The sequence below is a fragment of the Phasianus colchicus genome, chromosome 1 (genome assembly GCF_987193195.1).
Source record: "Phasianus colchicus chromosome 1, bPhaCol1.hap1.1, whole genome shotgun sequence".
Classification (NCBI taxonomy): domain Eukaryota; kingdom Metazoa; phylum Chordata; class Aves; order Galliformes; family Phasianidae; genus Phasianus; species Phasianus colchicus.
In genome coordinates this window covers 101,356,484-101,383,876 of record NC_143436.1, presented here as the reverse complement: position 1 = coordinate 101,383,876, position 27,393 = coordinate 101,356,484, and the positions used below count along the sequence as shown (strand labels likewise).

Here is a 27,393-nt window from a genome sequence, read left to right as displayed (position 1 = left end):
ATCAGATATTTTCTAGAGACACAATTTGAAATTGGGAGAAAAATTAAAATGTTCCCTGGGAAAAGCTTCAATCACTGAAAAGTACTTGGTTCATTGAAAAATCATCATCATCATCATCATCATCATCATCATCATCATCATCAATGTGAAATTCCTGAGGACATTCCTTATAGAAGGCATTTTTCAACATTATTTAGTTAACTGTACTTTGCAGAGGCTGAGTGACCTTTTGACCACTAATGTTTAGGTTTATTTTAATAAATGTGCCTTCATAATCCCAATTCATAATGCTGTACTAGCATCAAGGAAGAAATTGAGATGTTACGGCATGCAGACATAAAATGTTTAATCCATTCAGGATTACTAATGTCCTCAGTTATATAAATAAGCTTTTTAAAGACAATTTTAAAGACTGGAAGGGGATTGTTCAAATGGTTTCCACCACATTTTTCATTTTCATCTAGTTAGTTTGGCTTTGCACTTTTTTTTTAATGAAAGAATTTTGGTTATACTTGTTCTGATAAAGCCCTAGTTCAGTCCAGCTCAGATTCTTACCAATCACACCTCTCATTTCTCTCAGCAAGCTCAGGCAAGTAATTTGTGGTATACTTAAAAGGATCCCAATGACTTTTCAGAACCAAAATCCACATTCTGAATATTTCTGAGTGCTATCAAATAACTTATTCAATCAGTAAGTGTACAACTGAGAGAGGGCTATGACTTGAATATTGTTCCACATTATCCAACTGAGCATTGTGTGAACTGCCATCAAAATAAGATCTCTACACAAAGAAGAGCTATGGAAATTGAGCTGTATTTGTCATACTGCTGCTATAGCCTGAGCGTCTACTTGATAGCAGAGTTTCATAAAAGCCCAAGGAGTATTGATTCCTCTGCTTGAACAGGAGAGACTTGCTTCTTACAGCTTTGCCTTCCACATTTCATGTCTTAAAGTCCACAGTGGCTCTATTCTGAATTGTGGTCAGCACAGCAGAGCAAAATATCAGTTCTCTCAACATGGGAACTGCTTAGCATGTGGTGGCCAGAGCCACCCTACAGGACAATGCAGCAACTGTATGTTTTGTTTTCATTTAAGTAGTGTGCCAGTCCCTTGCTCTGGCTCAGTGCACACTTTTGCAAAATACTTTCTTGTCCTTCTGACATTCAGGATCAATTTTGCTAAATAATCTCACTAAAGGTCTTGGCCTTAAAAACCTGTAAGGAAAAAAAAAGAAAAAAAAAAAAAACACTGTGATATGCAGCAGCAGCATCTAAATTTCCCATTTCTTAAGCTAAATTGACACAGAGGCACTGAAGGGACAGAATTTAATTCTTAGGAGCATGTCCATAACTCATAATTCATTTTGTAGATGCTGACACTGAAATTCCACTTTGCAATCATTGCTGGCACTTTACATCTAAGCATCTGACTTATTCATCAATGGATTCAGTCACCTTGCAGTAATTGATTTATTTTTCCATTATCCTATCCACAAGCAAATAACATCATCTTTAAGTTTGCCCCTGCACTAGAAGAAATGTAGCAATAAACATTTTAGAATGTGTTTTCTGACTGGTAATGACTGAGCCTGTGTCCCAGCATCACTACCAAGCCAGGAGGGAGCACTTCATTACTGTGCTTGGCCTGATGCTTCTCAGTTTAGACAGCAGCATTTGAAGTTGCATTGTCAGTGGAAAATACAATAAGCTTAACTCAAAAAGTACTGATCCCTGTTAATGAGTCCACAAGGATGTCAGACATAGTTTGTCCAGCCCTCAAGTGCACACTCTGACATATCTAAAAGCGGGTACTTTCATCAAAGAAGCCAGCTGAAGTCCCCATGGGGCTTTACTATCACAATGTCAGTGCTTAGCTGCAAGTATGCAGGAGCTGCCACATCAGATGACACAAGTGGTCTGTCTGGCCCAACAGCATGTCTCTGGCAGGACCTGGCACTAGAGGACTCCAACACATTTCTGCAGTGGATGTTACAAATAACTTAAATGATTCTATAACTCCTCCAGCAAGACTTTCTTCTCAAATTCAAGTATATAGTGATTTCTGCAGAAATGATCAAGTCATGAAGCTATACAAAGAGCTAACTTAGGGAGATGAATTTGATGCTTAAGCTGATCTGAACGAAAGATGCATAACTTGTCTTCACTGACATACTGTTTTCTTCTCAACATGATGGTCATTTTTTCTTACTTTCCATTCCTCAGCCCAGTTAAAAACAATGGAATTTTGCAGTTCAGGAGAGACTGGATTTTTCAGTTTAGGTGCAGAAGCTGTTGATTCCCGTAAGTAACAGATTACATTATCTATGTTTTACAAGCACAGAAACTGGAACATCAACTGTGCTTCCACAGATTATCCATTAAGATAATCTAGGTTCAGGAGGCATGAATCCATACAATTTATTGGCACCTGAGTGAAATATTGCATATATCAAAATCCAGATCTGTTTCACATTGTCATTTATGATTTGGATGTTGTATCACAGTGCAACATTTGCAAATTTGCAGATGACACAAAATGAGGAGAAGCAGCTGATACACCTGTGAGGTGAGTTGCCATCCAGACCTCAGCATGTTGGAGAAACAGGCTGACAGGAAGCTCATGAAGGTCACCAAGGAGAAATGCAGATTCCTGCACCGGGGAAGGGCCAACTCCACGCACCAATATATGCTGGGTGCCACCCAGCTGAAAAACAGGTCTGTAGAAATGAACCTGGAGATCCTGGTGGATGTCAAGCTGAACATGAGCCAAAAGTGTGTGCGTCCCTGCCACTTAGTGTGCCACAAGGACACACTAATGATATCCTGAGCTGCATTAGACAAGGCTTTGTCAGCAGTTTGAAGGAGGTGAGCTTTCTTTCTCTTCAGGTCACACTCGGACTACTGGTTTCAGTGCTGGGCTCTCCAACATCCAATGTAGGGCTCTAGTTAGAGCACCTCAATTATGAGGAAAGGCTGCAGGAGCTGGTGAGCCTCAGCACAGAGAAGAGGAGGCTCAGGGAAGTCTTAGCAGTTTACACAAACACCTGATGGGAGGATGCAAAGAGGACTGAGCCAGACTCTTTTCAGTCATTCCCAGTACGAGTACAAGAAGCAATGGGCACAAACTGAAACACAGGAGGTTTCCTCTTAATACAGGAGGTACGTCTATACTATGTGGACAATAGAGCACTGGCTCAGGTTGCCCAGAAAGGCTTTCTTGTCTTTCTCCTTGGTGACATGCAAAAGCTGCCTGGGCATGGTCCTGTGCAACCTGTTCTGAGTTAGAAATTTTTCACTCACGGGGTGGTAAGGTACTAGAACAGGCTGCATGGAGAAGCTGTGGATGCCCCAGTCCCTGGAGGCATTCAAGGCCAGGTTTGATGGGCTCCTGAGCAGTCTGATCTAGTGGTTGGCAACTCTTCCCAATGCAGGGGAGTTGGAACTAGATGATCTTTGAGGTCCCTTTTAACCCAAACCATTATATGATTCTCTGAGAATCTATGATTCTACCCTTCTTGGGCAGTTCCCCTCAACCATTCTTTAATACAAATAAAATGTACATTATCTGTTCAGTAGCCTTTTGAAGCACTGGGATACCTAGTTCCATTGGCACTTTGTGTCTGGAGCTGCCTAAGGTGTGGTAGCATTGTATATATAGGCATCCCAGACTAAATGAGCCAGAGGTCTGGTTTTTCACTCCTGTCAACTGCAGAGCCAAACATAAGGCGATGATATCATAGCACAACTACGGCATTATTACACTGATGCAACAGAGAATACTGAAGGACAGAAACTCTGATCTTTTTCCTGTGCAAGGAAGTGTTCTGATACCAAACTGTCTGACTTCACTGGGAGAGATACAGATTTACAGCGTTTCAGTAGGAGGAAGAACATAATCCTAGCTTTTGTTACTGTGGTGAGAATTTTACATACTGAGCTACTAGCTTAAAAAAAAAAAAAAAAAAAAAATCACCATATCTCTCTCTTTACATGTTCTTTATTAACAGTCTCTTCTTCATCAGAGTCTTGGAGATAGCTTAAAGAAGAATCAAACTTGTGAAACCCAGAATAAATTGTTTTAAGTCCAAGGCAAGAGCATATTCACTTGTTTTTAGTATTTCCTACAGTCATTCCTGCTCTTCATTAATAACATCTTGAGTGTCTACTTCTCATAAATCATAGAGGAAGCCCATGCTCTCAACTCAGGACTGACTTATCTGGGAGAGGCCAGGTTCCCTCGTGGTCACACATTGCACTACCAAGTGTTGTACAGCCAGATGCTCTTTTTTATTTCTAGCTTTTAACATATTTGCAGTATAATAATAATGATAATGGCAGTGATAATGACGATGAGGAGGAAGATAATAATAATAATACAAAGAAGTCAGGTTTTATTAGAGCAATCAATATTGTAGGGGAAAAAATAAAAATAAAAATAAAAAAAAATAAAAACAGCCAAAATCCCAGGCATATAAGCTTTAGCTTTCTAATATATCCTCACAAACCTTGCCAACTATGTTCTTTCCAATGATGCAGTCTCATCAGAAGATTTGAAATAGATTAAAAAAAAGAAAAAAGAGAGAGAGAGAGAATCTCTTTTAAGTACATTAAGGAGCCTACAAAGAGGAGGGGAATCAACTCTTTGAAAGGGTTGATAACTGCAGGACAAGGGGAAATGGTTTTAAGTTGAGGGAGGGAAGATTTAGGTTGGATGTCAGAGGGAAGTTCTTTACAGAGAGAGTGGTGAGGTGCTGGAACAGGCTGCCCAGAGAGGTTGTGGGTGCCCCGTCCCTAGAGGTGTTCAAGGCCAGATTGGATGGGGCTCTTGACAGCCTGGTCTAATATTAAATGAGGAGGTTGGTGGCCCTGTGTGTGGCAGGGGGGTTGGAGATTCATGATCCTTGAGGTCCCTTCCAACCCTGGCCATTCTGTTATTCTGTGATACATCTGGCACAGACCAGTTCTCTCTTATCACCTAGGATTACCACAGCTCTTGGTCATTCCTGGATGCCGTGACTTATCTCTTCTTACAAGATCAGATATTCAAAAGAAAACACTTTGCTGTTGCTCTTAGGTATACAGTAGTTAATCCTTTTTACAGAGATCTTACATTTATCTCTGGACTAATTGCTGTTAGCAGTTGTATATATTACTGTATATTAACTCACAGTGCAGAAATAATGTACTTGGATGGCTGAAATGTAATTTAGTTATGTCAACAGCAAGTGAACAATGTTCAACTCTAACAGCAGTAATGTTCTGCACATGCCACACAGTATAAAATAACTCTATAGGTAGCTGGATCAAACTCCAATTGTATCTGCATCATTTTGGGGAGGGATGAAGACATACTTGCACCAGAAAAGTGAAAGCAGATGATCCAAAGTCCTATGTTAGATGACTAGTAACAAACAAATTAACAACATCTACATATGTATCGTTGCATTTTTTCATTTGAATGATTCTGAGGGAACATTTGCATTCAAGACAAGATCCTTGCTTGAATGACAAATTATCCCCACTGGAATCAAATGAGGCTATTTTATATAAGTATAGAAATTAATTAAATACCTCTCTCGCCAAGGGACTTTGGGCTTAGGCCTGCTGCTATTGAGCTCATTGGGCAGATAGGGCCCATTGTCCTGCCCTTGTAGCAGATTATGGACTGCGTCTATGGTCCCACAGAAGGCTTATCATCAGCACAAAAACCTAAATGCTCTGATAAATTATTTTTGTTTCTGCACAGGCCTAACGTTACAAACACTTCTAATGCTGTTTGCAGCGTTGGAGCAAAATTCTTCACTCAGATTTGTGGGCTATGTGATCATGCTGCAATTGTGTGAAGAAAGTTTACCCTTGATACATTTTTTTTCTCTTCTCACTGTTTCAGTGGGAGGAAATAGCAATTTATCTGCTTCAAATTCAAAAGAGAAAAAAGCAATTACAGAAATTATAGTAATTGAGACATTCAGTTGCACTTTGAAGGATATCCTTTCTTTAACATCCTTGTCAAAATGTAGTTTTACATTTCCTAACAATGTGCTCTCCCACCTACATCATCAGTCTTAAAGAATGAATCTTTTAGAAATTATGGGCTGACTACAAAGTCACTGAAATCAAATGATACAAGTCGATGACTGCTGAATTCATACTACTTGAGTTGAAAAAAATGGCAAGGGGTTACAGAAAATTAAGTCCGGATCACTGATGTTAACAAAAGCATCTTCGAGCTTCCTGAGTACCCAGGGCCTGAACAGAAATTTCACTGAAATCATAGGGGGTTCTTCTTTAATTTTTATGACTTAATGCAGTAATTTAATGCCCACAGGTTTTATGGGAATAGTACTTATATTAAGCCAGACTTTTTTTCAATTTGGAGTAGGTTAATATTTTCAGAAGTCCCTTGATGATGATGATACAATAGAATTTTAAATGTTACATGCATATTTTCATTATCTGCCCCTTTCTCTAGTGTTGTGCTACCCTGTCACTGCCCCTCTGCACCCCAAGATCAGTGGTTTCAGCATGGGTGGAGGACAAGTCATCAGAATCTGACTCCTTCGCCAGCTGGAGTTTGGTGTTGACACTGCTTTCTTTACCTCTTAGGAAAAACTTAAGGTCATTTTTCATGTTTACTAACACACACACACTGTGTCCTGCGCTTCACTTCTCAAGGCCTGTTGTGTCATACCAGGGCTGTGTCCTTGTGTTAGCCATAAATATCTTGCTCTATGCAGAACAGCTGCTTGTTACCGCTATCTACATAAAATTACAGTCATACCATGCGAAGATAGCCAAAGTAAAAGAACATAATTGTAGCCACTTGGTCATTTGGAAGATTACTGTTACATCTAAATCCTGATGTAAAAACAAGAATCCAGGCAGGCCAGGACAAGCTGAATCAAATGATGTCTGATAGGCCTCATCTCAGAGGCCTTGCAAAATCAGTACAAATCCTGTGGCCAGCTACCAGCTGCAGCATTTCTACCAAAGTACAAGGATGCAGTACAATCACTGAGACCACTTTTCTTTAGAAAAACAGTGTAATGCCAAGAAAGACACACAGTGAATTGCTTGTTTTCTTTATAATAGTTTTGTATATATTTCATGTGTACACTATTTCAGTGGAAAATCAAAAACAAAATAAAACACAAAAACAATGAAAGCATCTAAAAGGCTCCTATGAGTAGGAAGCTAGTCTGAGTACAAATCAGAAAGGAATGACTAAGGGAGGTCTCAGAGATATGGCAATAAGACTGTAGAACAGCATGAAAAATTACTGCAGCCCTTCTCACTTTTCCCTGTGGAAGAGTTCATTGTGATGCCGTGTCAGCTGTGCTCCTTGGGTTTCACCTGAAGGTTCCAGTCCTTTCTTGCACCACAGTCTCACACAGCACCACAGACTTCTCTTGGAAACCACAGATCATAGAACCACAGAATAGCTTGGGTTGGAAGGGACATTAAAGCATACCTAGTTCTAAATCCCTGTCCAACACAGAGCTGCCACCCACCAGCTCAGGCTACCCAGGGCCCCATCCAACTTGGCCATGAATGCTTCCAGTGATGGAGTACTCACAGCTTCTCTGGGCAGCCTGCGTCAATGCCTCACCAATCTCTGAGCAAAGCAATTTTCCCTAACATCTAACCTAAATCACTCCTCTTGTAGTTCAGAAATATTTCCCAAGGCCAACCTGCTTTGCTTACCCCATTCATGATAATATCCTAGATCCAGTTTTCTCACCTTGGACATTGGGGCACTTGCCTCATCACATCAGCACTAATGATAGCACATCCAATTGAAGCAGCCAGCAGTCGACTCACTGGTCTCTCACTCACACTGCACACCTCAGGCTTTGTTTCCACTCTCAGACAGCTGGGATACTGGGGATGCACACAAACTGGGCTGCTTCCTGCTGGTCACCCACTGCACTGCCTGGCTGGTTGGGATTCCCTGCATTGTACAGCACCAATAGTGCCAGGAGGAGTGTATGAAAAGAGAATGCCCCCGTCAAAGAGCCACTGTGACAAAGTGCCCCTGTTAGGTTCTTGGGGAGACTTTGGGTCAGGAGGGTGCATGAAGTTGCATGCTATTAATTTCCTACTGATCCCATTTCCATAATTGGAAGCCAGATCTTCTGGCCCTTAATACGGATTTTTCTGCTAATCCTTCCCAGAGGCTGAAGCAGCTGTAGAGATACTGCAGGCAGGTGAGGGTGAAGGAGCTGTGATGAAAGATCTCTGGCATAAAGTCGTGTATCCTTGGCATTCATTTTATTTTCTACCTGGAACATCCTTCAGGGCTAAGAAATAGGAAAGAAACATAGTTACGGAAAGGAGCTGTTGACTATGAAACTACTGAAAATCAACAGAGATTGCTTTTCATGGTCTTTTGTGAGACATGAATAACATTTTGAGGCTTTCAGTACATCCAAAGGGCCCATTTTCAATGACAGCAAACTCCCCATCACTTCATGCACTCTGAAAAATGGATCTGTAAAACTGGTGAATTACCAATCAACAGCAGTAATGGTGACTGCAGTAAAAAAGACAGGGAGTAATAAGATCTTCCTTGTTTAAAGCAGAAAATGAAAAGTGTGCTTGCTTTCAAGAAATGGTGATCCTCATATGGCATTAAGAATAGCTTACCTCAAGCTCCATGGGGAGCAGATGGAAGGGATAATAACACTTAAGCTTTTGGAACAAGTCCCCTGTGGGGCTGGTCTGCTGGAAAGATCTAGCTCATTATCTGCTGAAATGTAAATGTTATGTCATCACTACAGGAGAAAAAGAGTGAGCCTTTGTTTTGAAGGACAGGCCCCCATGTTTTCTCTAATCCAGCTGCATTAAAACAAGTTGCAGTCTTTATTCTCTGTTATAAATCTGTGCTCTGAAATCTAAGCTTCTATCTAAAATAATAGATACGGTTTCTAAACCCCTGATGTGAAGAAAGTCTTCAGAACATCACCTTAACCTAAAGTGATATAATATTTCACTTCTTCAGCAACAAACATGATTTGAAAAAATAAACTTGATTTTCAGTTTTACTAAGGTTTTTCCACTCTACTGAGGTGCTATAAAGCTTTCTCAGGGGCGAAGAAGTGGGCTGCAAACAGAAAATTTCCTGTTTTGACCTTAGATTGCTGTTCTTCAATAGCTTTGCCTCAGCCATCTGTGAGGGATATACTAGACTTATGTCTGACACTCAGTGTGGTGCGTGATGGCCATGCTTGCTTCCAGAGGTCCACAGGCCTTCATCTACAAATGGAAAGCATGAGATATATCGTTGTTAAGGCATCTTGCATACAATACATTAATTAAAATAAGACTTGAGGTTTCTTCTTTCTTGCTCCCAGTTCTTTGCCTCTAAACCATTTACAATAGTGCTTCAGCAGCTTCAGAAAAAAAAGATTACATTGATCCAATGACTTGTATTAGAAATTGTTTGGTTAGCACAACTAGAGAAGTAATCCTGCTCCTGTACTTGGGGCTAGTGAAGCCCCCCTTGAGTACTGTGTTCAGTTTTTGACAGCTCAATACAGAAAGCACATTGAGGTGCTGGAGCAGGTCCAAAGAAGGGCAACAAGGCTTGTGAAGGGCTTGGAGAATATGCCTTATGAGGTGCAACTGAAGGAACTGGGGCTGTTTAGTCTGGGGAAAAGGAGGCTGAGGGGAGACCTTATTGCTCTCTTCCAATATCTGAAAGGTGATTGCAGTGAGAGGGGGGTTGGTCTCTTCTCACAGAACAAGGGGAAATGGCCTCAAATTGTACAAGGGTAAGTTTAGGTTGGATATCAGGAAACATTTCTTTACACAAAGGGTTGTTAAGCACTGGAATAGGCTCCCCAGGGAGGTGGTTGAGTCACCATCCCTATAAAACCGTTTGGATGTGGTGCTCAGGGACATGATTTATCAGAGGGTTGTTAGTTAGGGTAGTATGGTTAGGTTGTGGTTAGACCTGATGATCTTTAAGGTCCTTTCCAAACTGAGTGATTCTATATTCTGTGATTCCTATGATCTCTACTCTGTGACTTATACTAGCAATGGTTGATATCTAATTGTAAATTAATTATCAATTTTGCAATGCAATTATCACTTCTTCGCTGTTCTTACTTTTATTCATGATATTAAGTAGAAAATCTGTCTTGATGAATTTGTGTATTTCACAGGCAATTTCACATGAATTTATCACTTTAAAGTAAAAATTAATAAATAAAACATATTGTTCTATTAAATTTCAGCTCAGAATTTCCTGGTGTTATAAGGATTAAATTTAAAGATAGTTATAATAAGCTTCTATGGGCTTTGTTTGGTTGTTTTTGTTTTTGTTTTTCTTAAATTGGACATTATTTAAACAATTATTTTTTAATTACTTCTCTGAGAATGCCACATTCATAGAAGAATGCTCACTATGTCTGCAGCCATCTACCATGTAGAATTTGAGGAATCACAGAATCACAAAACCGTAGGGGCTGGAATGGACCTCTAGATATCATTGAGTCCAACCCCTCTAGAGCTCCTCTCTAGCAGCTCATGCCTCAACCTGTTCTGTTACTTGTGGTTATTCCTTCCCAGGTGCAAGACTCTACACTTGCTTTTGTTAAACCTCATCTGGTTTCTTACTGCCCAGCTCTCCAGCCTGTCCAGGTCTTGCTGAATGGCAAGACCTGGTGTGTCAGCCACTCCCAGCTTTGTATTGTCATTGTATTTGTTGAGGGTGAATGCTATCCCCTCATCAAAGTTGACAATAAAGACACTGAACAAGACTGGACCCAGCTCCAACCCCTGGGGAGCACTGCTAGTCACAGGTCTCCAAGCAGAGTCTGTGCCACTGATAATCAAAATCTGACCTCAGCAAGTCAGCCAGTTCTCAATCCACCTCACCATATATCATCTATCCCACACTTTCTCAGCTTCATTATCAGGATGTCATGGGAGACAGTATCAGCTGTCTTGCTGAAGTCAAGGTAGACAACATCCACTGCTCTTTCCCCATCTACCCAGAGGATAATGCATCATAGAAGGCCATGAGGTTGGTCGAGCATGATTTCCGCTTGGTAAATCCATGCTGACTACTCCTGATAACCTTTCTCTCTTCCAATTGCTTGGAGATAGTATCCCAAACAACCTGTTCCATCAAGTTTCACAGGGACAGAGGTGAGACTGACCGACCTGTGGTTTCCCAGATCCTCCTTCTTGCCATATCCTCCAGACTTCAGGCACCTCTCCTGTTCTCCAAGATCTGTCAAAGATGATAAAGAGCAGTTCAGCAATCACCTCTGCCAGCTGCCTCAGCACACATGGATGCATCCCATCAGGGCCCATGGATTTATGCACACTGATCCCACCCAGATGCTCCCACACCATCCTCTCTTCAGCAAGATGGAAGTTCTCCATTTTCTGAACTCTCTCTCTTCCCTCCAGGGTCTAGGAGTTCTGAGGGGGAGTGTTTGAAGTGAAGACCAAAGCAAAGAAGGCATTCAGCAGCTCTGCCTTCTCAGCATCCCCCGTTATCAGGACACTCCCCTCATTCAGCAGCGGACCCACATTATCCCTAGTCTTCTGCAGTGGGGTAGGGAAGGGCTTCTTGTCCTCAGCTACAAGTATGTGACAAAGGAGATGGTTGTACCAGTAGCAGGAGCGGGGTGAGAAATGGGTTGGACACTGGTATTGCATGAGTCCCCCCCCTATGGCCACACACCTGAAGGACAGTCCTAAAGAGAATGATCTTGCACAGCTGGAGCCCTACAGAAGGCTGAAGGCTCAGCCCAGGAGTATACGTCACTGAGAATATAGCCTCTCCAGCTGCCCTTACTTTTCCCTGGTCAAGGGGCAAACAAGGTCCTTGTCTCACACTGGAGATATCTTCTATCTCTCCCATTGTCCCTCAGAGCGTCCCCTGTTCCATCCTGCCCTGTCCCAAGCAGCGTTCATGGGGGAATGGCCATGCTGACCCTGGGAGTCGTGTTCTCTCCTCATGCACTTTCCCTTCACTTTTGTCACTGATGAACCAGCATTTGAATTCAGACTTAAGAATTTCTCCGTGTGATCCCACAGGTACTGAAATAGGATCTTGGAATTGCTCCAGGATGTGCCCCATAAAGCACAGACCAATCTCCCTCTGCTTTCTGCAGCCCTGGGCTTTTTGTCACCAGCCCTTGTTCAAAGCACTGCAGGTGGGGATTTCTGCACACCTTGAAACAGGAACATCTCTACTGGCTTAATGGAGACTTTCTCTTATTGTCCTGGGGGGAACAACAACAAGAAAAATGCTGTTGGCACATCCCGGTGGAGAACATGATGGTATACATAGAGTACACAGGGTCACCCTGCCCAGGATAGAAAGGTAACTGCTCCTGGGTCACAGCTGAGCCCTGTGCTGTGTGTGCTGCAGGTCTGGGGGCAAACAGAAAGGCACAGGGACGCTGCATCTGCCCCATAATACACAGCACTGCGAGCTGGAGCAGTGCTGCCCTCTATGCCTGTTTTGGATGGAATTTCCCTGCTCATCACTCGCTTTTTCTTTGGGATGCATGTGTCTGCATTTGCGTGATTGTAGCCAGGTGTACCATAGGCACTGGTGTCTAAGTACCTGTGTGGATTGATATTTCCCATGTAGGAGAAAACTACTGTGAGCCCACCCAGGGAGCCGCAGTTCTGCTGGTACAAAAGACACGCTATAGAGCTGTCCCAGCCTGGCCAGCTGCAAGAAGCACAAGGATACGTTGTTACCCAGCACTTCCAAGCACAGCTGCTTTTGGGCTCCCTGCCTCCCACTTCAGCAGACTGCCCCCAGAGTGTCCTCCCATCCCACTCTGGATGGAGCCCAGGTACGATCCTGCAGAGCACTTGTCACTTGTCCCCTTGCCTTGCAGCATGCTTACCGCTGTTTTGCTCCATACTGCAGGCAGCATCGCCTTCCTGGTCCCCCAGGGGTCCCTCCAGCCACAAATCTGTTTCTCCAAGAGTTACTTTAGTCTTTTTTGTATTAATGGAGAATGTCACAAAGAACAGTAAATTCACTCAGGAACTAAAGAGCGTCTGGGAGTTTTACAGCATTGATTGGAAGTATGTTTTGTGGTAGTCAATAGTATTCACATATATATCAAGCCTGACAGCTATTGTGCCTTTCACTGCTTGACAGGACCCCACAAAACCTACCTTGAAGCTTGTGCAGTTCTAATTTCTCAAGGCAGAAGAAATTGCATTTGGAAGAAACACACAAGGGACTTTCAAACTCGAGGAAATAGCACAGGTCAGGCAGCTAAGAAATAAAACAAGAAAAGATGGACATAAATAAAAAGCTGTTGCCAGTGCTTTTGCTGCAGTACTTCATTATCAGTTTCCAAGAAAGAAGTATTTTTGTGCAGCAGGTCAGAGTTGAAGGAGACAGAGAATGTAGGTTCCTCTGACGTTCCTCCCAGGAGTATGCATGTGTCATCTCAATCTAAAATTGACATCATTTGGGGAGATTAACTTGTAAGTTACACAGTGCTCCATACTAATCAAAATATGAGAAGAAAATTAACACAAAGTCTTTTGCTCTTCTCAAGGGAGACACTTTTTAGTGTTGTTTCCAGTTGATTTAGCTTTTAAATGAGGAAGGTTATAATTGGTAATTAAGCTAGCTACATTTTGGGCATATAAATGAAGATGAAAAGTAGAGTTGCAGCTTCTGAGGGAAAAACGAGAGTAAGCATATGGGAAGCAAATGAGGCTAATATGACAAAATTCACAGCTTCATTAACATCAAGTATACAAGTCAGGCAGGCTCCTCTTGATGTTAACACTACACTTGCTGTACTTGATAATCAGAGGACAAGCTCTGTAGCAAGCCCAAAATAAAATAAAAAGGCAGCTATTAGATGAGAAATAGCCTAAAAATAAAATGGTGGCAACCTTCATTCATAATGCAAAATATGAAGCTGAGCCAGAGTCACATTTGACACATAGAATATCTGGAATCTCCAAATGGCATCTTAATCGTGGCTGTGTCTGCTGCAGTTGCAAAACGGTTTTGGATATCATTATTCCTTTTGTTTTGAACAATAAAACATTTTTATTTGTCAGATTTGATCAAATTTCTTGTATTAACGCAGTGGCTGAGAAGCCAGGTGATTTGCAGCAAGAAACGGGAAGTTGCAACATATCCATATGACAGAGCATATAGAAAACATATAGAAACATATAGAAACATATAGAAACATATAGAAAGATAACTGAATAGTTTGAAAACTGCTGAAAACTAATAGGAGAAATTGCTTCCTGATCTTCATTTTCTTCCAGTTGTACTTCCTTAGTCCTGCTAGCTACGTTCTTCCTATTTTTGGCTCTTCCTATCTTTATTTAACCAGGCATTCTTCTCTAGTCTTAGCATTAATGTCTCTAGCATGTTTTTCCCAATCTGAACAGCTGCTTTCTGGATCTATGGTCAAAAACCTATAGCAGTTTGAAGGAAAAACACAAAATCTTGTTCTCTCTACTATTGGTAATATTGTGCTGCTAGCTATGGAACAGATTTCTAAACACTAAAGATCTAAAAAAATCTCCAAGTCAACAATCTTTATCTGCTATTTCTTTTAATAGCTTTTTCAAAAATGTGCCCTAGATAATTATTTCAGGAATGATAGTGAATGAACAGGCTAGATTTCTTTAAAAGTTCTAACCAGAAATATTAAAGTCTGTAGAAGCATCTTGCAGACTTGTGAAATGTTGTGTCTGGCTCCTGCATGTCATGTGAATGTAAACAATATTTACATAAACCTGCTCTGAAAACCAATAGAAGTTTCATTCAGATTTTGTTTACAGTCCTCAAGATTTCATGAAGCCAGTTGTTACCTTTCCCTTCAAAAACAGAGTAGAAGTGCTATTTGACACACCTGTTTTCTACTTTACTTTGTCAGGAAACATTCTAAGGAATGAACTTCAAATTATTTCTCACACTAAGACATTCCATATCATCAGCACATGTTCTCCCACGTTTTTCTTTCAATAAAGCTATGAGTTTAGAGTTGGTATTTATTTGTTGTATGGGCAGGTGGGAGAAAGAGAAACAAAGCAGGTAGTAGCTATAGTATGGACATCAGAAGAAGAAATAATGAAAACATCTCACCCCTGGACACATTTCTGTCTAGTTTTTTTTGCAGCCTGTGGCCTTGGCTGGCACAAAATTAACTTGTACTTAGAAGATGTTGCATCACTCTGATGCAATGGGTGTCCTTGTGAGATGTAGATAAATATAACAATTCCATAACTGAGTTGCAAAAAAGATGTGTCTGGTCATTCATGTTTCAAATTGCATGCTGATTTGGGAAGCCATGTATTGTTTTACCAAAAAGAGCCTAACTACCTCACTGCATTCTATCTAGTATACAGCTTGCTCAAGTAGGTCAGCACCACAGTGCTATTATTGCAGTGTGTCTATCCTTTCAGTTGCCAGTGCCACGACAGTAGTTTGATCAGTGTAAGAAGAGGACTTGGAGCAAAGATTTTCTCAACATGGAAATGTTTTAACTTTGTTTAACAACATATGCTCCTAATTCTCTAAATATCTTTCTTCGGCTGATACATATGTAATGATATAGCACAGCTATATAAGACTGATCTTTGACAACTGCCAATATATACATATAGCACTGTTTGTACGTATACGTTTATGTTACATATCACATGATACATTGAACAAACATATACATATAAATGTTGCCAAATTAAAATGGTACATTGGACACTCACGCTAACATGGTTTTTGGAACAGAGCAATGAAAAATGGGTATTGCTTATAGTCATTTTTGTAGGTTGCCTGCTGTTTATTTTTCTCTACGATTTGTTTATAAGACAGGAACAATACATCCTATTTACAAAATAGCATATAGTAATCATCAGTGATAGCATATGAGTACTGCTACAGCATATAATAGTAAATAAGAAAATTTAGCATCAGCTAAGATAAGCAAATATACATGTAAGTTCAGGCTTCCCATATGTACAAGATTAGAAGCAATAGACAGAAAACCAAGTCGTAAATAAACTTGTAGCTAATCCAATGTGAGGCAATTTGCCTTATCTAGATTAAATTAGTTTAAGTATGTCTGATTACCTTATGTGATTTTTTTTTTTTTTTAATAATTAAGATGATATAAAGACAAATACACAAAGTTTTCCTCTGTCCTTAAAACTACAGTGCGTGCAGAGGTTCTCAAGTGCTGACACCTGTCTTTTCTGATGCGTTATCTCTCATCTTAGATAAATCAGATAAGATTTCTGTCCCAGTGGGTAACTTTCTTACTAGTGCTTTACTAAAACTAAAACTTTTACCTTACTGAATATTACAGCCTATACTTTACTTTTGATCTACTTTTTGTCTTCCACATTTTATTTCTGCTAATTTCACACAGTTATCATTTGCTTACATTTCATAGTACTAAAGAACATGAATTTGTCATGTCACATGGGCATCTTGCAACTGCTAAATTTCATTATATTACATGACTATTAAGTAAAAGCCTCTTCATCTATCACCATGAGAGCCAGATCTCTTCAGGGAATGTTTCCAAAGCACATGATTTCCTGGTTAATTTCTAGGGACCAACAGCTCAGAATGCTTCACTGCATAGTTGTGAATAGGTATGGTTGTTCAAAGAATGCACCTGTCTATACATATTCATTACTACCATTAATTATTTTCAGATTTTTCTCCAATTTCAGTTATATTTGGCAGACAAACAGAAATCTCAGGGTTTTTTTCTTGTAAATTTAATGAAGACAGGAACCTATGATAGAAGGATGTTAACACCTCTACGCAGTAAGACTGGAATGTGAGATTATTAAATATTTATAAAGTACTAGAGATGCATGAGGACAGAGATGTTTTAAATTTCTCAACCCTAAGACAATCTGCAACATTAGTTATTCCTTCCTACACACCAGAAAATGTATTCAGTAGATAAAAGTTTATAGGAGATTTCATCAATAGAAATCCTACAGAACTCTATAATAATTCTGTTTTCTAGATATTTCACTTGGAATGAAATCTGGCATGCAGTGTGACAGTTAAGATGGTAGTTAGCAATCCATCTTTGGGCAAGTTATAGAAGCAAGCACTTGAATAATGTGTACAATGCAGGAAATCACAGAATGGCTTTAGTTGGAAGGGATGTTACAGATCATGCAGTTCCAACCCCCTGCTGTGGGAAGGGTTGCTACCCACTAGATCAAGCAAATTCATTTATTTTCACAAATCTGTCTGTGATATGAGAAGACAAGAAGATATTTTTATCTGTATTGAGGCTTTTCTTATCTCCCAGAGTGTTGCCAGAGCTGTTCAAGAAATACAAATATCACTACAGTCTAAACTGTTAAATTGGATGTTTCAGGACTTCATAACAAAGGATTTTGTTATCTTCTGTTATTTGGTTTGCACTTCTTCAGATGTACCTGTTTTAAGTAAATCAAATACTCAACAAATATTTTCAACAAATAAAACATCACTCAACAAAAGCTTAGGATGTATGCTGAAAGATAAATTTAGCAGCCTTCACCTCAAAAAGGTTGCAACCCTATTTTACCCCCAAAATGATAAGGAGAGTAGCATGTCTTGCTGCTTCTGAATCAAATATGAATTTGTTTAGCAGGGCAAAACTATGTAACATGGGCATCCTACTTGTGAATTACACAGCTGTTTGAAGAAATACACTTAGCAACCACAGCCCCTTCCATTTTGAGGAGTTCTACAGAGCAAAACCACAGAGAGCTGGGAACTCAACATTGCTGGCGTCAGCAGTCTCTTCTCCGAGGCTATGATGGTCAACAGTGATGAGCTGGCCAACAAGTCTCTTCCCACATGACTGTCAGACACTGCTCTTGGAGCTCCAAAGGGAAAAGTTACCACTAAGCTTCCTGTCCATACCACACATTCCCTTCTTACAGTAGAGCCCTTCATTTAGTTTAATGGAGGTGCTGATCAAGCCCTGCCTTGTATATATCATTATGTTAGGAACCTAACATTAACATCTCAGTAGCAAGAGAAACACAGACATCCCCTGAAAATTATTCAGAATTAATCCAGGTTTCTATAGTTGTAGTTAAAAAATATTTTTAAAAATCAGATTGGCTTTTCTAAGTATTAAGATATTTTAGGGTTAAAAAAGAAACAGACATAATGCTCATTAAATGGAACCAGCAGGCATCTGATTTGAAATGGGATTAGTTCCCTCATCCTGCTGTGCTGTTTTCATGTACATGGATGGATTAACAAAACAGGTTGGGTTTGGGCTTTTTTTTTCCCCGTCATTTCAGTTCAGGACTATCAGTCACTACTTTTTCCTGACTTTGCTGACTAAAACTTTTAATGAATCTACCAGTAGAAACTAGGCCACTGTCAGCAATGAGCTTAATACTATCTGACGGTTTTTAGAGATTAAGGCTCAGCCTGTACATACAGTGATGCATCATTTTAATTTTAATTAACTAAAAAGACATGAGTAAACACAATTTTTACTTCTCATTGAGCTCAATAGAGGTAGCGTGTGCATTTGGCAGTAGCACAGAGCACCCCTGCATTAAACAAAGGCTGGTAAACTGAATCAATGAGATAGACAGAAATCCAGAATGTTCAGGGATGGGGGTAGGAAAGCCAATGACGTCCTAGAGGTGAATCTGGTGATGAACGTGAAAGGCAACAAGAATGGTTTCTAAGGTACATCAGCAGCAAAAGGAAGACCAGGGAAATTATGGGACCTCCACTTAACACGGTAGAGTGACAGGGACCTGGTGACAAAGAACATGGAGAAGACCACAATACATAGTGCCACTGAATACCACTAAATGCTGCAGGTCCATGAGTCTAGGCAGAAAGACTACAGCAAAAAGGACTTAACCCTCAGTGAAGGAGAAGCACATTAAGGAGCATGTAAACAATCTGGACATACCCAAGCCTTGGCAATCTGATGTCATGCTCCCATGACAGCAGAGAAATCTGTCCAATATTACTGCATAGCCACTGTCAATCATCTTTGAAAGGCTGTGGCAAATAGGAGAAATCTTTGATTGGAAGAAAGCAAATATCATCTGTATCTTCAAGAAGGGCTAGAAGGAACATCCAGAGAACTATGGGCTTGTCAGCCTCACCTCAGCTTCTGGGAAGGTGATAGGACAAATAATCCTGGAAGCCATTTCCAAACATATGAAGGACAGGACTTTCTCTCAGGTCCTGTCATTGTCATCGGGAAGCAGAGCACAGCACTGCCCCTCTGCTCCCCTCACAAGGACCTGTAGGCTGCCATGAGTCCTCCTTCCAATTTCTTCTGCTTTGGCTGAACAAAGCAAGGGACCTCAGCTGCTCCTCATACATCTCATACACCTTCACACTTTTTTTCTTCTAGACCCTTCAACATATTTGTAGCCCCCAAACACCACCTTTGTTTCATTTGATTATGCAGTAAAACTTTTTACTGTATGCGTGGTTAAACAGTGGGGCTGATTGCTCGTCCTGTGGAGTCTCCATCCTTGGAGATGTTTAAAACTTGACTGGATACAGCCTCAGGCAACCTGTTCTGTCTTGGTCTGCTCAGAGCAGGGTCTTGGATCAGATAATCTCCAGTGATGCTTTTCTGTATCAGCTGGTCTTTGATTGCATGTGTGATTAGAAATGTAACTGAATGTATTATACACAGTATATCTCAAACCAACAGGCTACATCTTTTGATGGGGTTTTTCTGTCTACTTTCCATCTTGTCCTATGTTTAGGCATCTGAAGTGAATTAATGGTGGTCATTCCTAACATGGTGTTATGGAACTAACTCTTCTTCCTGCGAATATAAGTAGATTCTGATTGTATAATTAGTACAAATGCACAGGCATAGCAGGAAGAAGGCAGGGCTAAGCAAATAACCTGGCCACAGTGTTTGCTGTATTTCATACATTGTGCAGGCAGCTGATTTTTCCTATTCTTATTGCTGGGTACTGTTGTTTGTTTGTTTGTTGCCTACAGAACTTTAATTCTCATTAACAAAAGGGGGAAGAAGTCACTTAACAGATCAGCCCCTACCAATACTCTGTCAAAGAGCAGTTTCAACATTAAAAAGATACAGGAGGACAGTAGCATGAAGCTGTTTTTCTTGTGTTTGCTGCTACAGAAGACTGCAGTATGAAGACAACAGACTATTTCTGTATTCTGATAGCAAAGCTAATGAAATCAGTTCTTTAAGCAAGTAAAGATTTGCTAAGATGCTAAAATATCTACATACTTCAGAATCAGTACCTTAATCTTGTCCAGTAGATAGATAAAATATGTAGCTATCTTACTGTATTATTTTCAAGCTGTTATTTCAAAATGTGGAAAGCTATTAAATGTTAATATTCTATAACACTATGAGTAGGAGGTTATCCCTGCTGTGAAATCAGAGATCTCTTACTACTCAGTTTTGCTACTCATCTTTGGGGAACCGTTGATCTCTGGCACTTCCCCAAGTTTCTCATGTAATATTATACACCTGTCTGCCAAAACTGTAATGAAACTTCCACTTGAGCAACATGGGACTGCAAGCTACTTAAGATGATTTTCAGCAGACCACAGTTTGGCAACCTCAAGGCTTTGGTAACAACTGTAAGTATTTGTAATAAAAAGAAGAGTTTATCAGTTTTCAAAAGAATGGAACAACTGGATAACTATTACTGGAAAGGGAATGGAAGGTACAAAGCACAGTGACTATATTGTACATATTCAACTCTGGGAAACAACTCTGTTCAACAATGGAGAATTAAGTCTTGGATGATTAACATCATGAACTAATTCAACTTCAACATTTGTGAGGAACTTCCAACAAAGGAGGAGGCATTTTGTAAAAAGGCCAAAGGTGATTGTGTGAGAAATACTCTAATGAGACAGTGAAGACTAGTATTACTGACAGACAGTACATGAGGGTTGATGCTCAATGAGACAATAAAGCTGATTCAGCATAGAGCCAATTGATCAGAAACTTTGAAGAGGACAAAGAATTTGCCTTTGATGCTGATGAACTGAAAAGCCAGAGAGAGACAGAGACATTATGTCAGCAAAGAAGATAATCCTCACAATACAATTTTGAATGAACTTCAGAAGAACACACTGAAAGGCACAGGAATTAGACAATGAAGTTGTTAATAGCTGAGGTGTGAAGTGACAGGCAGCTGAGACACTCATCAAGACTGAATCTTCTAGTCGATATGTAGAAAGAAGTTAGATAATGCAGAGGCATTGTATTCAAATTAAAGGCCTAAATTATTGGAAAAAATATTATCTCAATGTATTATACCTCTGTTAGCCATGGTAATTGTCCTGAAGGAAGTGCCAAAAAGGTATGGATTTAGATCAGATGAGGAAAGACAAGTCAGCAATAGAAATGGAGAACTATGAGTCATTAGAATAAGATGCCAGTTAGTGCTAAGTTCATGGATAAGAGAACGAGAGATAGTCCTCACAGCTGTGATAACTTCGGGGATGTATGACAAAAAGTGATTAAAAGCTGACTGACAAGAATCAGCTGCTTTAAGAGAAATAGCCAAGAATTAGAAGGAAAATCAGACAAAATGAAAAAATAAAGCCTACCTGAAGACTTTATCTTAGAAACTGACAGATGATGTTGAGAGGTCAGTGAAGATTAGTAAGTGCTGAGATTTGGATAGGAAAAAGCTGTACTCAGATTGTGAGAGTACTTCCAGTAACTGGGAGAAATTCAGAAATTTGTGAACTGATGGATGATCAAAGAGGAAACTGAGGCCATGGGAGACAGAGGGCTGAGGCAGGAAACAACACATTCAGTTAAGCTGAAATGTGTAGAAAGCTCTGGTTCATCAATAAATGGGCTTTCTTATTGTAAAGAATAATCTATGGATGAAAAATCAACACATAAACAACATTTAGAAATGAAGTGCTATGTCGACATGATAATTAATCACTGACATCTTATTAGGATTAGGAAATCACATGTGTTCTTCCAAACAGAGAATGAGGATAAACGAGTTACTAGGAAATCTTCCCAGAACATGTATGTAAAGAAGTCATTTCTCTCCTCTGCCATTCACGGCTTGTTTGAACAGCCACATACTGACTTATCAAGTCCCTGATCCACTCCAATCATCAATCTGTGAGAACCCTTTGCTTACAATACACAGCCTGTTGCTTGCTCCACCCTTGCGTGTTATGACTAAGGAATAATTTCAGGTTGGCTCAGTTTCCTCCATGGTGTGGACTATTTAATGTACACAATTGTAGATTTCTTTTTCTAACCTCAGACAATTCAGAACATGTTTGTCCATGACTAATTTTTCACACTAGTTGGATATTCAATTTCAGGAGCAATTTTCATGCAAAACAAACAAACAAACAAACAAACAAAAAAACAATGGTTCTCTGGCTGTTTTACTGAGATGACAGCTGTGAATTGGATCACTGGTGTTGTGGTTACCTTCTAAAACTTTCCTCAGTGGTGTCTCTTCAAGTTACTGTTGAGTTTACCTACTGTCCAGAACAAGTCTACATCTTCTGCTGTCACTAGTGAACAAAATCAAATTTTGAAGATCTCAATTTAATGAAGGCACATAAATCAGTGAGTAGAAGAATGTGTAAGAGATAAAGACTGGTGGTGTGACACTACCCTGAAACAGCTTCATGTTGTAAAATGACACAGACACTCCATAAAGTGATCAGTGGAGAAATTTCCTAGATTTGTATGGCAGAATGGGAAAGACATTTAGGAAAGGAACTGAATGAAAATGGTAATAAGGAGAAAAATAGAAAAACAGAAAGAGGCTAAAGAAGAAAGATTTAGGCTATCATTACCTATGTATTCATGCAGCTGTTTTAATTAATCTCTACTGCTGCATTCTACACAACTTCTGTTGTGCCAAAATGAATGTCTGGGTAATCATGCAGTGAACTGGACAGGAATCTGGTTGATGATGGTTACTTTTCAGCACATAACTCAAATTAAAATAACAGGAATAAAATGCACAGAAGCTGGGAACACTTAATCTGGCACTGCTGCTAAGACGATCATGGAATCATAGCCCAAAGGGCAGATATAGCAAAGAGACTGGATAAATGAGCAGGTCTGGGACTGAGGGCTAAGACTGGTGATGCTACATCTAGTTTGATGCAGGAATTACATCACCACTCCAAAAAGCTTTACACCAAATACAGTAATAACATAGCTGAAGATACAGTCATTTCAGAGAGCTGATTAAAAAAAAAAAAAAAAGTTTTCTTTGCTTGTTTTTGTTTTTGTCCTTGATCACCCTAGTCCATTTCGGAGTAGCCATAAGATCATGAGATCCAAACGGAAGGAAATGGCTAGATGAAGGAACTGCCTCTTTGCAGTCAGATTTTTACACTACACAATAAGAGAACTAAGGCTAGTCAATAAAGAATTAAAATACATGACAGAAAAGGTCAAATATTGAGTGAAGTCGAAAGAGGACTGAAAAAAATAGGAAGAGACAATAGTTCACAAAACAGAAGAGTCAAGATAGTGACTATAGCAAGATATTTGTACATGTATATATTCTGGGCTGAAAGTTAAAACAAACTAGGAGGGGGTGCAGGATGCTGAAACGAGATCTGAAACAAATAAACAAACAAACAAACAAAAAGCTAGAAAACTCACAAGACTAAACAAAACCAGAATAGTGAAGAAAATACATCTATATTTATTAGCTGCTGGCAGAGAACTGCCTGAAGAACATTAAGACTCACAGGAGTGCCTGGAAAACCCCAGACACCTGTCATGCAGAGGAAAAAAGAATTTCCCCAACTCACAAGAGAGCAGAAAAGAAAGAGAATGAAATCAGGTTGATTTGGAAATGTTACTTTCTAGATATTTTCATAGGGGCAGACCTCACCTAGACTGAATTTTAACTTTTCCTGTATATTTTAATTTACATGTGCGCACCTACACAGACACTTTCATTTCAACAGTGCTAACGCTATTTATATTCTCCACTGGGAGCTTGCCACAGTATTTTTAATAATGCCTAAGCAACCCCACCTCTCCCTTGACTCCTGTACATTTCAGTAAGAATACATTTTAACTTTAGAACTTCTATATCTTCACTTAGGAAACTGGAATTAACGTGCCCTCAAAAGACTGTTACCTATTTAGAGTGAATTAACTAGTGAAGTTAAAGACACAATGTCATGATACAGGGGGCAGAGTATCACTTTCAGTTCTGTATTACTCCTACAGCTGCCTTCCCACCAGTGCTTACAGGGCTGTACTATGCAATGAAGTAATGAGTTGATGTGAGTTAGAATTAATTTTCTTTCTGTTAAATCAGTTATCTAGTCCCTTGTGTCATCTCATCAAGACTGAAACATGGTGAGGAAACAGCGTGGGAACACAACCAACCAGCTGGGGAATGTGAAGCAGTGGGAATTATTAAAATATGATTACTACCAAAGCCTTCCTAAAATGAAAACACAATCTCAACAGACAGGGGAAAAAAAAAAGGGAGGGGGGGGAAGAAAACAAAAAAAAACCACACAGATTTGTTTGCTACTAACATAATTTTCCAGTGAAAGTAAACTCTGGCTAGAATAATGTATATTGATGAAATGAGGGATTTGGAAGAAAATATGTATATGTATGTATATGTACAACCACATCATGGGCACTAAGATTGAACGGTGTTGTGGGAGTTTTTTCATAATCCTGCACCTGCAACATTTTCTTTCACTTTTTTAGTGCAGTGATCTCTGTGCTTTAAACTATTTTTTTTTTTACAAGAAAAGTAGTTCAATTACCAATAGCCATACTGCCTCCTCCACTTCATCTGCTAACAAGATTTATGGTTTTTTTTTGCCATTGGATTTCACAGTTGCTCATACACTGTGGCAACGAGGCGTAGAAACATCAGATTCTGGAGGGGAAAATACGCCATTATTTATATACTTTATAATCCTCACTACCATCATCTGTCCAGCTTCTTCTTTATGTTTGTAAATCCTCCACCCCAGGCTCACATTCTTTTCTCTCTTAATATTGTTTTTGCAACGAAGTCAGGCTGCTGCTTGTTTGCCACTTTTCATGCATATCAAATAAGCAAACAGTGAGAGGAAAGAGGAGGTATAGCCGCTCTCCCAAGCTCAATGTCAGCCAGTGGAAAAAGCAATTCAAGGAAGATCTCAGGAAGCTCTGAGATTAAATTATTCTGCTGCCCTTCAACAGAAATAAATCCAAAGTCTACCCACTACTTAAAAGCTGCAGAGGAATTTACTAAAGAGCAACATTTCTTTTTTCTTACTGATAGAATTAGAAAAAATGCTCCAAGAAAATATGGTGAAAGGGATCATAAAAACCACAGGCAAATGTGTTTGGAGAGAGGAGATTTTGGAAGATGAAGTAGCTGTTTCATAGGTAACCCTACTTTTGACATATAGAAATGCATTGTAGGTAATTTCCATGAGTTGTGGAAATTCTCAGGAAGGCACAATCTGCTTAACCTTCTGAAGGCAAGCATGGAGCTGAGTTAGTTTTACTTTCCGTTCAGACAGCACTTACAGTCAGTACTTGGTTATTTCCCATCATGTCAAACAAGTATGCATGAAACTTTAGCACTGTTTCTCTTATATATTCCTTTCTCCTCTTCCATTTTCCTTTCATGCACTCAACTTCTGTGTTTAGCAGTAACTTTCTTTCCTTCCTCCCAAGGGAGTGAAAGGTAACAATTCCCAAGAACTGATTTCTTTCCTAGAAAGCTCACATTAGAGCAAGCTCATCCTGAGCCAATGAACGGACACTGTTAAAATTCAGCATAGATTGCCAGCTTTGTATATTCATGTGGTATCAGATCACAGAATCATAGAAGCATTTGAGTTGGAAGGGACTCTTAAAGGTCAACTCCCCTGCAATGAACAGGGGAGTTGACCTTTAAGGGTCCCCTCTTTCAGTTTGAAACCATTTCCCCTTGTCTTACCAAAATGGACACTGCTAAAGAGTCTGTCTCCTTCTTTCTTATACCCCCCTTTAGATATGGAGAGCCACTATTAGGACTTCCCAGAGCCTTCTCTTCTCTAGCTAAACAGCTCCAGATCTCTCAGTCTGTCCTTGTAGGGTAGGTGCTGTATCCCTTGCATTTTTGTGGTCTTTCTCTGCGTGTCCACATCTCTCATGCAGCGAGGATTCTACATCTGGACACAGTACTCCAGGCAAGGCCTCACCAGTGCAGAGTAGAGGGGTAAGATCACCTCCTTCGATCTGCTGGCCATGCTTCTTTTGAAGCAGCCCAGGATATGGTTGGCTTTCCAGGCTGTGAGGGCACACTGCTGGCTCATGTCCAGTTTCCATCCACCAGTACTCCTAGTTCCTTTTCAGCAGGGCTGTGCCCTATCCTTCCATCTGCCAGTTTGAACTGGTAGCATGGGTTGCCACAACCCAGGTGCAAGACCTTGCACTTGGATTTGTTGAAACTCAAGAAGTTCACCTGGGCCCAAGACCAAGACCAAGCCTGTCTAGGTCTCTCTGAATAGCATCCCATTGATGACACCACATAGCCTGAATATTGAGTCAGAGGACCCACAAGGATCATGGAGTTCAACTCCTGGCTCTACAGAGGATCATGCAAAAAATCAGACCAGATATTTGAGAGCGTTTTCCAAACACTCCTTGAACTCTGTGAGGCCTGGGGTCATGACCACCTCCCTGAGAGCCTGTTCCAGGGCTCAACCACCGCCTGGTGAAGTATCTTTTCCCAACACCCAAGCTCGACCCTCCCCTGACACATATCCATGTCTTCCCTCGAGTCCTGTCACTGTCACCAGAGAGCAGAGCTCAGCAGCAGGCTGCCACGAGGCCTCCTCTTCTCAGCCTCCTCTACTCTGGGCTGAACAAAGGGACCTCAGCTGTTCCTCATATGTCTTTTTCTGTAGACCCTTCATTAACTTTGCAGCCTTCTTTTGGACACTTTCTAATCGTTTTATGCCCTTTGTACCGCGGTGCTCAATGCTGCGCACAGCCCTCGAGGTGAGACCACACCAGCACAGAGCAGAAGAGGCAATCCTGATTTTTTTCTCCCTGCCTTCAGCTAATCTTCCCAGTTTCAATTCCTATACACAGAGGATTTCTGCATTTCTCACGCGACCCAGTGACTCGGACCCAAACAGCACTGTGCAGTATGCATCACCGGCACGTTAGCACTCGGGGTGCGCTATGAGGACACTAAGCGCAAATCACGCCCGTAGCCCCCGGCGGAAAGCCCCGCGTAGAGAAAAGAGGGAGCGGAGCAGGTCAGCCGTGGCACCGCCTACGCTTCCCCTCAGCCGCCCCCAGCGGCCGCGGGGGAGGCACCACAGCCAGGCTCCGGAAGAGCCCAAGCGACGCCAAAGAAGGGGCGCCCGCTGCTCGCACGGATTGTAGCGGCCGC

The 27,393-nt window shown here is 40.5% G+C and overlaps 1 long non-coding RNA gene across 1 annotated transcript; it reads right to left on the bottom strand.

Annotated features, from left to right (window-relative positions):
* Positions 1–10,407: 10,407 nt before the first annotated feature.
* Positions 10,408–27,360, bottom strand: LOC149919909 (uncharacterized). The gene is made up of 3 exons (XR_016458851.1): positions 25,948–27,360; positions 13,159–13,261; positions 10,408–11,239 (listed from the first exon to the last, which is right to left on the bottom strand). It is a non-coding gene; the product is annotated as an uncharacterized LOC149919909 (long non-coding RNA).
* Positions 27,361–27,393: the final 33 nt, after the last annotated feature.